This window comes from Monomorium pharaonis, chromosome 6 (assembly GCF_013373865.1).
Source record: "Monomorium pharaonis isolate MP-MQ-018 chromosome 6, ASM1337386v2, whole genome shotgun sequence".
Lineage (NCBI taxonomy): Eukaryota > Metazoa > Arthropoda > Insecta > Hymenoptera > Formicidae > Monomorium > Monomorium pharaonis.
Window position 1 is genome coordinate 25,676,638 of NC_050472.1, and position 12,988 is coordinate 25,689,625.

At 40.6% G+C, this 12,988-nt stretch overlaps 1 protein-coding gene across 9 annotated transcripts in view; it reads left to right on the forward strand.

The window, feature by feature from the left end:
- The window catches only part of LOC105840160 (tyrosine-protein phosphatase Lar), a 403,816-nt gene that overhangs the window by 59,852 nt on the left and 330,976 nt on the right, over window positions 1-12,988 (forward strand). For all 9 annotated transcript variants that reach the window (XM_012686967.3, XM_012686969.3, XM_012686974.3 and 6 more), the window contains exon 2: window positions 11,111-11,217. The gene's annotated coding sequence lies outside the window, so the exon portion shown is untranslated. The remainder of the gene's footprint in view (window positions 1-11,110; window positions 11,218-12,988) is intronic.

The window sequence follows — 12,988 nt, forward strand, 5'->3', positions numbered from 1 at the left end:
GTTACGAAGTAATCGCCGAAAAAACAATTGAGAATGAATACGAGAAAAAGAAAGAAATGGTATTGCCTCTCTTTACATCAGCGTATATTTGACGGGCCTGTAGCGAAATGTTTGCGCAGACGCAACTTGAAATAAATTGCATCGTCTAATATTTGATCCAACTTAGCGAACTCCGGAAGGCTATTCATGGAAATGCGAATGCGCAAAGCCGAGTTTCCTCCCGAGTCATCCCGCATAAAGTAGACAGACCTCGAAGGAGTGGGGAATAGGGGAACGAACGCGTAAGGGTCGTTCGTCTAAATCGCCTGAACGATAAAATATTTAGTTGCACGAATGCACGATGCACGAACGACGGGCCACTTTGATAAACAGCAGGGATCCCGTGTCGCCCGCGAAAATCTAGAGCGATGTGACGAGGGGCTTCCTGAAACGCGTCGGCCGGCGATGCGCTCACGGAGAGAGGAAATAATTGCTACATATTCTGTATATGCATATAACGGCGGTGATGTATGACACTAGATATACAGAACGCTTCGGCGACAATGACTGTAAAGGCCGTAATTCTGCCGTATCGTGGTGGTCAATGTACAATTAGGTGCTTTGTTGGAATGTACAATCGCGGTCGGAATTCGGGCCGGTGCCGCGTGTTTGTTATGCGTTTTACTCAATCGCGACACGTATTCGCTTTACACGCTATTCACATCGGCTACGATGAAAATTTGATCCCATAATTAGCAAATGCCCCGTAGGTTCGAAATTACAAATTTATTTGCACGATGCGCGGAATGACTTTAATCGTTAACGCAGTTAACGCATCCGGTGTATGTTGCCGTCGGTTACATTGTGCAGTTCTGTAATAATTATAACGATAATATTAATATTTTCGTCGGTGCGCACGGGCCAACCGCGCCGACCGCGAACAAGCCGCGCCAATTGGCAATTAGCGCGTCATTAATATCGTCACGTAGGGGGCTTACTAACTCTGAACTCAACCTGCTTCGGAGCGCGATGGTTGTTATGTTATCAATCAACGTGCGCAAATGCCTACGTTTGAGTTGCACGAGGGTATAAATTTTCTTTACTGGAGAACTTGGAAAGGGGTCAGATAACATTTTAACTTTACAGATTCGTATCTGTATTTCTTGGAAGAAAAGAATCTGTGCCTTCTGTTAAGCTGTTTCTATATAATTCTGAGAATTTATATATATTATATTATATTAAATGCGCAAAGAGTAAATGAACAAAATTTAACTAAAAAGAAACGAGAATATCACGTTTGATGGAGCTCGCGATTTATCGAACAATTTACGCAACATCGACTATATTTAGGATTTGTGAGCTGCGCACAGACGGCAACGTTTGCTGGTCTCGCCTAAATCTACTCAGTGCTCCCGATTGTACACAGAATCACGCGAGCAGGATGAGGTCCCTTATTTCATCCAGTTCGTATCTCGTATCAGCAAGGGCGCGGACGTTCGGCTATCGCGCATTGGGAAAGGATTTCAGGTCGAGAGAAATTCCGTTCCCGCGCGAGCTCGGATACATGGCGGTGTTGCCCGTTATCCGTTCGCACGAGTTCCGGCGCGCTATATCGTTGACGATTTCTACTTTTTTTCCCCCTTCTCTACTAGCCGGGTCACGCGGCGGCGTTTTGCAAGCCGTCATGGAGAATGAACGCAGACGTTACGCCATTGTGTGGCGTGCCGCCGGCAGTTGGCGTGACTTCCGGCGGAGGCGCTGAGCGCCGGAAACCAATCGTAGCCTCTACCAGACCGAATCATCTGCGCTTCTGCGGTCAAGCAATCCACGTGCCGTCGAGCTTCTCTCCGGGTATTCGTTAACAGCACATCGAGATAGAGACGAGCCGGGATATCGACTGTTCTTATCGCGCAATCCGCGACACAAAAAGCTCACGTAGCTTTTTTGAGCAACGAATCGCTGTCTAAATGCGACATCCCTCTCGAAGGATCGTGATATGTATTTTTTATATCTGAGAGCATAATGGTTATAAGCTCCATTTGTCGTTTTTTAAATTCATTGGTGCAGTTTTTCTGTTATGCATTAGAGGATAGTGCATACCACTTGGTTATTTAAAAAACTCACACGTTTTTTGTTATGATAGAAACTTTGAAGCTAGATGAGTCTGGATTTTGATCTGATATGATTCGAAATAAAATAACACGTAAACCTAAAATAGAAAGGTAGGTAAAAGTAATGTAATTTACCTACCTATTACCACAGCAAGAGAAAATGTATCTGACGAAAGAATTCTCGTCTTCCTTTTTGCCTCAAAAATTAATACTTTGCTATTCTTATTATAGAAACGATTTAAATTGGCTCGGAAATCTTATTAGGTGTAGGAACGTATCTACGACGATTTTTATATCGAGTTCGTATTATATGCAAGTCGCGAACGAGAGGTTGTTGACCGAATCTTTTCCGAACATCGGGCTTTAGGCCATACAAGTCATCATTTATCGTTATCGCCGACCGTCCGGGATTTCCTTGCTATTGTTCTTCCGGGCATAAATCCGCTGTAGTCTTGTGATATTCTTATATCGCTGCAACGAGGTATCGAACTACATCGGAGCACGTATCGGAACGAAGAGAGAACGAAAATATAACCGACGAACGAGGCGGACTGGGACAGGGAAGAGGGAACGAAGCGGTCGGTGGGCGAAAGGCATCGCCGTTCCGAGGGTGGATTATCGGTTTTGTTTGCCCGGAGGGCCGTCATCGAGTATCGATATTCGCAATCCCGCGGAGCCTGCCGTCGAGCTGATGCAAAAATCAATGAACCAATAACCGAGGTCGATTCTCGTCTGTTGTGCTTATGTGTACTGAATGCAAGCGCTGCATACATGCGCGCTGCTTGTTAGCCCGGAATCCACGAAGAGCTCTTTCAAGACTGATGAGCAGGGGTACGGTAATAAGAAAAAACCGTCCGCTTTATTTCCCTCTTTTTTAAGTGCCACTGCTTCTGCAGTACAAAAACATGTATATAACTCGTAGTCTACAAAATTGCCCCGCGGAAAGAAATTTTACCGTAGAATATATATATACATATATATTGACGTTCATTAATGATACAATGTGCGCCGACATTATAATTATCAGTAATGCTCAATTTAACTCATTCGCAAAATTGGTATCATTTTACGGAACACGGCCGTGTAATGAGATCATTAAGAGAGTTTCACTTTTTTTATAGAGATTAATGTTGAAAGTTTTCATTGAGAGTCCTATTAAGATTAAATTACGGTATTAAACGTCAGTCGCGCAAACATTGTTACGCCGATTTAGTCGAGCCGTAAAAAGATACGTAAGAGAAGTGGAAGATGCATTTGTCAGAATCGATCCACATCGAGGAGATAGTCCGCGTTGTTGTCGACATCACCTGCGACGCGTAATAACGAAATCCGGAAAATGAAAGCCCGGCGCATTTCCTTCGTTTCGATGCTACGGCACCGAGCGGATCGGACGAATCGATGGATTAAGCTGAACAGCGAGAAGAGGTCGGGAAGAGGTTGCACAATCGCACTAAATTCCGGCAACAAAAAACTCTCGACCGGCATAAGCCTTTCAAAGCATTCCGGCAATGTATGGCGGGCCAAACTGAGAAATTGGGAGACGTTACTCTCGTCTGAAATAAATTTGATTTAATTCGATCGTTCTCTCGTATCAGGATCATCATTCGGGAAAAATTAAAAAGCTCGACGTTGAGCCTGGAACCGACGCATTCGGAGTCGAATTCACTTTTTTTTCCCTTTTTTTTACGCAACTGCTGCAACAAATCGAAAGGATTGTCAACCTGACGGAATTCAATTTTTTTTTATAATGGACACCGTAAAAGCCTGGGATTTTGAGTGTCTGGATGTAGCGTGCCACTCTACGTCCACGACCGTAACCTATTACGAATTAATTCCGCTCTCGTCGTCGCGAAGTTAATGCGGTATGAAAAAAAAAGTTCTTTATTGGGTTCATCGTGGTAGAATTGCGTTAATGTACACGACGTTCGTGTTAGGATAACATTATGTTATATCGCCATAAAGGATATTGCCACGAAAGGTATTATTCCAACGACTAGTGCAACTAGTGCACGGGGCGCGCGCGCGTCAACAATCTCGTCATAAAGCGATCAGCATTTTTCCGTGGGAGCCTGGCCCGACGAAAGCACGCGGATTAAAATTCAAAAGCTTCCGGCGCGCCAGAGATCGCTTTAAATTTGCGAAGTTTCGCGGTGCCGGCATCCAACTTTTCGACGATGGATCCGTCCGAAAAAGGAGAGCGAAGAGAGAGGGTGGAGAGCAGACGACGGCAGCGAGAATAGCATCAAGCCGCACGGCACAAATATTCACCGTGCGTTAAATATAAAGAGAACTTCAAAATTGCACAAAAATCCCGGGATTCCGCGGGATTGGCTTGAAACTTCGTGCACGACGCTCGGAATTTTCGTTGTGAAAAGGTAAACGATTAATCTTCTCCCTGTGTGCGCGGTGCGATTGCGTTACGTTTGCAACGCGAAATGTTTCGTGAGTCTAATCGTAGAGTTTGGGCAGCTTTTTTTCTGGTTTTGCTAGTCGCTTTTGATGTTGCAATAGCGACGTCCAATTTCACATGAGCACCAGTGAAGCAAATCAATTTTATCTTGAGAAAGAGCTTTTCTCGATTATCAAAATATCTTTATAGATATAAGTACATACATTAACTTATACTGTGCACAAAAAGAATTTGCAATAAAATATATAAATTTAACAAAACAAGCAATTTTATATAAGTGTATATGAATATATATTTTTTTTTATGTGATACATTGAGAAAAGCTAAAGTTAAAATATTCAAAAATAAATATGACGTTTCTTCGATACTTATCAATTATAAAATAAATTTTATTATCTTTTATTTTTCTTATTGATTTATTTGTCAGGAATAAAATTTTATTTCGCCGTATTTAAATATAGTTTCAGTGAAATTAATAATTTATAAATAACTTTTTATGTATCTTTCTCAGTATAATGCAAAAGTTTTTTTCTTCCCTAATACAATGTTACTAAAGCTAAAAAGCTTCATGATATTCACTCGAATCGCGGCGGTTAAATGTTCCGAGACAAATCGTCAACCCATGGAAATCGCGAGATAATGTAATATGACACATATATACCATCGCGCTATCTGTTCTCCTAAGTCCAGGCCAATCTGAAAAACTACTGAGAAGGAACAACGCGATATTCGAGGACGACTTCTCTTGTCTACCAACGAAAAACTGCTAGCATTTCGTTCTGTCGGGATTTGCTTCCACGTCCAAGAAACCAATTTTCCGCAGGCCTCTCCGCTACTCTTATTCTTCTTTTGAAACGCTCCGATGGAACGCGCCGCCACAGGAAAAGAGGAAAAGCGACGTTCGACCTCGAAGAGGGGGATGGAAGAAAAGCAAATCTACTGGAAGAGAAGAAAACACATCAGCTTCAATTCTCTCGAATAAATCGACGAGTTTTAGCAGCGGATTTAGCAACCGCGCAAGCACCATGTTTAATCGAGGCCATTATAACTCAGCCAAGTTATTACAAGCCGGGCTATTAAGAACTTTTGTTAATCCGTAAAAAGTGTCGTGCCTCTCCGAACGGCGAGCCGTTCTCGTCTGCAAAACTCCGGGACAACAAAGCGCAAGCCATTTGAGATTGCTCACTCGTAATTATGAAGATACCAATCTTTGTATTTAGTCACGACGGAAAATTGTGGGTGAGTTTGCACTAAATGGGCGAAATGTCGTATTTGGCGAGATGTGAAAACGACCACTTTAAAATAAAAGAAGAATACGAAAAAAAAACCAATTGAAATAAAAAACTCTCTCGTGTGATTCTTGTCTTCGCGAATTTCTATTTATCATTAGTGAAACGTAGCGTAAAGGCAGCGCGAAGGCGCGCTAGTTTTATCCGATACAAACGTTCGAATCGTGTCTGTCGCACTTTTAACCGGAAATCGTAATTTCGTGCCAGTAACGTTATTCGCGAAGCAGCTAGTCCACAAGGAAGTGCCTGCCGGCAGATGCACGGGGTGGAATTCATTACGTGAGACCGGCCGTAGCTTATAACCGTAAAATTTTCACGTGCTATTCTATCGATCCGTTTTACAGACGTACATCGGTCAAGACGGCTGGCTCCTTTCTCGAAAGTAATTCCGCGCGGAAGAGCTCGCTCGCATTTAATTACACGCTCTATGCCTCCGCTAAGACGGATACGATCGTTTATTACGCTGCTACAAGCTGGCCACACGTGTATACCTACGAGCACAAGCGTTACATCTGCTTAATTCTTCCATGACATACTCCAACACTTTTCATTTTCTTTATTCTAAATCTGCTTCAACAATAGAAGCTTGAAGAATAAAAAATATATATATTTTTTTCTTTCTCTTGACTCTAATTTTTACTTCATAGTTAATACATGTTTTCTACGTCGTTAAAACTTATATAAATTTTTTTATCTATTACCGTAGTAATTTGCTATTTTATAAGTAGCATATACTTCGAAAAAGAAAAAGAATTACTATTTGAGAAGAAATAAGAAAGGGAACGATAAAGTTTTACATGTTCTAAGATATATCCTTAAATAAAATTTTTTTGCGCTTATTAAAATTGACTAATATTAGCTCACTTCTAAGCTCTTCAAACTTATATATATATTTTTTATTTGTCACCGTAGTTTGTTATTTTATAAAGAGGATATACTTCAAAAAAGAAAAAAAAAGACAATTGAGAAGAAATAATGATGGGAAAGATAAAGCTTTACATGTTCTAGGCAACCTTTAAAATTCTCGTACGTTCATTAGAATTATTCAAACATACGAACTCCGTAGAGGAGAATATTTAATCGCGCGAGGGAACATCGCAGAACAGGAATGAGCTTTAAAACAAGGCGGTGATTCGGCATGTCAGCGTTGTCACCCGGATTTAGACCGGCATCAATTATTCCGGGATACCAAGCCGATTTTGAATGGAGCGTGATATCGATCCGGTTCGCCGCGCTGCATGGATAGAACGTTGCATCGGTGGTAGGCAGGTACGGTCGCCTAACGAAGAAACAATGGATATTTTGGCGTTAACCCGCAAAAACCGCAGCTGACCCCTCTTTTCGGCTCTGCCACTATCGTTGCGCAGTTATCGACGACGCGTTCGACGGTGGCTTCGGCGTTACTTTTTCCGTTAGCCCCGCACCACTGTGCCTGTGTTTTGTTAAACAAAAAAATAAAACGCGGCAGAAGAATCGAGGCGAGGGATGTTCGCTCAGGCTGCCTCACATGTTTATCAACTTTTGCGGGAATCGCATGGCGTGTTGTTTCAACGTAGATATGTCTTTGATTTCGTTTTGTCATCTCTGTTCGCGCATTTTCTCGCGACGCGAGAAAAGACCCCGAGAAGAACAGAGGGTGTTTATACCCCATGTCGATGTCAGACAACGTTATATCATTCCCCTGTCTGTTTGACGCTACGACGAAGCTTATGTATTATGATCGCGTATGCATTTTGGAACAGTCGAAATTTCATCACGCCTGTCAGCTTTCGCGTTTGATGAAAATGCGTTTGAAGAATAATTGACAAGCCTTGGAACACGGTTTGGCTGTAATATGTCAGCCACGGCGCTTGTCCTGCATTATATACCATAACTACGTTGCTTTGTCCCTTGTTGGCGCGCATCCTGTTGGCATTTTAATAGGCTATGATTCAAACTTAAGAAATTATTAAATAGTGTAATTTTTTTACTATATAGAAATATTACATTTTTTAATACTATAATAAACAATAATAATACGATTACTAATAAACGCAATTTAATTGTCATAAATATACTTAATTATTTTTTTATTTATAACAGTATTGAATTGACAGCTACGTGTAATTGAAATAATTGAGATAACCAAAGAAAGAAAATTTTACATTCTGTATTTTTCTTTAGTAATTTTTAAAACTTTTATATAATCACGAAAACTTGTTTCTATATCTTTTGTTTTATTTCTATAGACTTATCCGTTGCGTTTATTCAAAATCAGAGTCTCAAAGTTGCAATGCGACAATTAGCGTCCCTTAATGACATAACGTAATTTTAGACGCGCACAGTTGAGTAACACCTTCGTGAAATGCAGGTAACGCGGTCGTTAATTTGGGAGTAATGTTATGCTTCGCAGGCGTTAAACGTCACGCAGGTCCTGTTTGTCGTGTTATTTAATTAAAATTTCTATTCAGACTGCTGTTGCGCTCCGTTCCAGTTCACGTCTTAACACCTTAAACCGTATCCACAGCTTCGCTTAATACAAGATATAATTTGACGATGAATGATCACAAAATAAAATAAAAGTCTGCAAATGTGAAAAAGGTAATAAAGAATATACACAAATACATTTTAAAAATATTTTTTTATTACAGATTATGTTACAAATGTATTTTTCAATGTAAAAATTATACACATATGTATATGCGCTTTCTCTTTCTCTTTTTTTTTTAAATTAAAGAAAATATTTTACACGTTCACATAATACATACGCAAAATTAGACGGATAACAAGGATGTTCTTAAAAAGCAAAATTCACATACAAAATGGAACAAATTTGTCAGGTTAGATACATAACGATTAAAAACATGCGATTTCACAAAAAAGATATACATTTCTTGAATTCTAGTCGATTAAAAGGAAAAGATAGTTTGTTAATGAGACAGAGAAAAACAACTAGATAAAAGAACCTCGTTAACGAGGCAGAAGATGAAGTTTCTCTTATCTTGCGCGAATGTCAAGCGAGCGCTAATGAATTCGCGCCCGGTTGCGTTTTCACGCACGGCAAAAGGAAGGCAGGAACAGCAGAGATACCAGGTTGAGGCAGTTGGCACGAGAATTTCGTTTCGGAATGCGCAAAGAAATTCGCTCGGGTTCGCTCGTTTGTTCCGCGTGTCTGCATAAGCCGTCCGTAAGAGAGGGGTCGTAATTCAGACGACATTCCGTGTTAAGGGCGTTTCGCGGCATGGCCGTCTCGCCCCCGAAAGAAACATCCGGCAAGAAATTGTCGTCCTATCTCTCTGTCGCGCTCTACGACTATCCCCGCGTCATTCTGTAGAAACGTAAGCGACAAGATACGCGCCGAGGACTCCTAATTATCGGCACAAGCCTTCCCCGGTCGCAAATTAATGACAAGTTGGCGACAACGGCTATGAGTTTGACCGCGTGCACAAACGTCGGTTCCGCGACAGTTAGCCGGGTAACTTTGCCCAGAATGACTTTGATAACTGCTATCGTTAAGACGAGCGTCTTCTTATTGGCCGTATCTTTCGGCGGTCGTCGTGACAACATGTGCTGGATATTAGTATAATTGATATTTAAGAACAAAGATGATTGTTTGCCAATCTACATTATAATGAAATACATCAGACATGCAGATATGTTGGTGTCATATAATAATAAAACAAATTGACAAATTTTATACTATTTACCGATATATACAAAACACGTATTTCGCTGTTCGTGATTTGATAAAAGTCTGACACATTCTATTATTATTTAAATATTTTAAAATTTTTATTTTATATTATATTTACATAATAAGCAAAAAATATTTAGTAAAAAATAATTATATTATAATTAATAATTTATTATTTTTAATATAATATAGCGAGAAATTTTCTTTCAGTTATTTATTTTATATAAAGGATAAATTATTAGAGTTTAATCAATTTTGAAAAAAAAAAGAGTATCTTTTCTGACCCTCTGGTGATATAACGGCCAGTATCGGCTTGGAAACGTGCTCAACAAGAAGCTACACACGACATAATAATGTCTCAATCTTCTTGCACCCCTTGTCGTAAATTTAGAACGTCTTGTGTAAAGATGTGCATACACGTCAAATAAAGTTACGAAGTTTGACAGTGATTTGATTGCCTTGTAAGCTGCCGTTCGATACGTTATTCAAACACGTACTATTAATTTCCTAGACATGCTACATAATCATATGTATAGAAATATAGCAGACTAAAGGAATTTCATCATCGATTATCATGACCATAATGACAAATACAATTACGTAATACACACATTTTTTAATTATACTAGAACATTACAGGCACGCTATTTACTTTGCTATCTAGCTACTTTGTTACCTTGCTACCTAGTTACCTTGCTACCTAGCTACCTTGCCACCTTGCTACCTCGTTACCTTGCTATCTTGCTACCTAGTTACCTTGCTACCTTGCTACCTAGCTACCTTGCTACCTTGCTACCTTGCTACCTACATACCTACCTACATATCTACATACATATCTACTTACACACATACCTGCATACATACATGACTACATACATACATACCTCTCTCTACCTATATACCTATCTACATACACACCTATCTATATATATATACATACCTACATACATATATATTACATTTTTATATAAATGTTTATATATATTTTTTTTATTCTATATATATATAGTTTATATATATATATTTTTTTCCATATTCGTCCCCTTTTTTCTTTTTTTCTGATCTTCTTTAAGTTTTTAAATCAAATATCGAAATTGATAGTTTGACGGCTGTAAATAACACGACGTGAATTATATTATAAACCTACATATATACACTGAGAAAAAAAAGTAATTGATTCAACAAAATTTTTTAGTTGCGGGCTGCCAACAAAAGATATATTCAATACAACAATATATGGTATTGCTAAATAAATACATAGTCCAATCAACGTTATTGTACTTGCATTAACAGCAAATATAATAATTTTAAGTATATCTTTTGTTGGCAGCCCGCAACTAAACGTTTTGTTGAATCAATTACTTTTTTCTCAGTGTACAAATTACAGAATAGAAATATATATTATAAAAATTATTAAGTCGTATTTCATGAAATGGTTTCGAGTGAAAGGAATTAATCCTTAATTATTGAATGTTGTATTCATAAATCTTATTTTTAAACGATTAAGAATTATGCAAATTATATGTAACCTCGCAGAACCGAATTCCTTTCACCCTATTCGCGTATCTTTATTGCGTCTTGCAAAATGTGATACGTCTCATCGTCATATAGCCAGAGGGAATTCCATTACACGCTGAAAACGTTTCAGGTCCCATTCTACCCCGGAGGAAGAAATAGGAACGTGCAAAGCGGAGAGAGAGCAACGAGAGGAAAGAAAGGAAGGTGAAGCTCCAGCAGCGACAGCAGCAGCAGCAGGTACATAACGTAAAAATTTAAGACTATTAGGCCAGCCCGAGTTGTTCCCCTAACAATAGTCGACATCGGTATTTAGCCTCGGGATAGAGTGTATATTTTTCTCTCGCGAAATCATTCGGGGAACGATGGTTGAGCGGCCATCGAGCGAGACGGAGAACCGTGGATAAAGAAAGGAACGCGAGGAAGTAGAACAGGAAGAGGGCGAGGGGAAGATGGTGGAAACGCGTCGTGGAAAAATAAGAATTTCAAATCCAATTTTCCGAGGCATATTTAATAGGCATCCCTCCGCCGCCACCGCCGCCGCCATTGCGGCCGCCATCACTGTCGACCCGACTTGTGAGCACCCCTCTTTCCATCGCTCCGTCCATCTCTATAGTGGAGTTTGCCACCTCTAGAGTCCCTTTCCGCCACCGAGGAAATGAATAATTGAAGAATACATTAAATTAGGTTCCGGCGAGGAGGCGAGAGAAGGGCGCAAGGAGGGCGCAAGGAGGGCGAGAAAGGATTTGCTGGTAGCAACTCTCGTTATTGCGTCGCATTAGGTTGCGAATCATCGGTTACCGGATAAATGCAATGAGCGGATTACGAAAAGCTCGCGGATTTCGCTTTCGCGGATATATTCCCGGCCTAGTTTACAATAGACACATGAGTTATTTCCCCGATCGTCCCGCCATTACGCGCTTTAAAGCCAGACTTAGGTAATAGCGCGAGTGCAAACGCGGCGGAATCGACCGATAAGCTGATGAGAACGTTGTACGCTAAACTAAAGTTCGTGGAATTAACTCGATTCCCCGTTGAATACCGGTGACTTATAATTGCGTTGTGTCTCGATCCTCTTGGTTTAACTGCAACGTGTGTTTCGGGATATCGGACGCGACGTACATAGTTTCTAACTGCGCTTGTAAGATACGCCGGAAGATACGAAGGCGGATCTTCGTTGCGCGATACGAAAGAAACGATTTAATGCTTCGAGCCGTCGGCCAATGTTCCTACGAGGCTCAATGGTGACGTTAATCGGCTTTTCTAGTAAGTGGCGTATCACTCGAAAGAGATAAATCGAGATGAAGAACTATTCGTTTTGCCCTGCAGGTTTGTTACTCGTTCCAATTAGCCGCGATTCTTTGGCTGAAGACTTCAATCAATTTCGCAGAAGACTAGGTCACAGATGCTACCAATTACGCTCCTCCGGTGGTAGCGTCATCTTTTTCTATCTTCTGCCGTCTCCTGTCCAGGAAGAAGTAGGGTAAATGATTTTTCTCTCCTCCGGGACCAACGGCGGGAGGGGGCCGATCGAACGTACGAAAACCATTTGACGACTTTACTCCAATAATTGTCGTGAGAGCTCGCGACTGTTACAAGCTGGTAGTCAAGTCTGACCCGTTTCTCTCTCTCTCTCTCTCTCTCTCTCTCTCTCTCTCTCTCTCTCTCTCTCTCTCTCTTTCTCTCTCTCATTTTTGCAACAAGCGGCAATAATTTTCTCGACTCGATAAATCCAATACGGTGGAACTACGAATTACGATAAAGGTGGTCTCGGAGCCGTTCAACGCCACTTTTGCGAACCGGTGAACCGTATTTGCTACACCTCTGCGACGGAAAATGCATTATTTAGTCGATCATACGCGAGCTTAATTGGTTGCAATGCGCGTGCAATTAATCCCACGAGACCGCACACAGAAATGATATCGATGCTCCTCGAAACTGTCGCCCTTCGATTATTGCACTTAGTCTCGCATGTAAGGTATTAGCGTCGGGCGGAACTACCAGGTGGTTT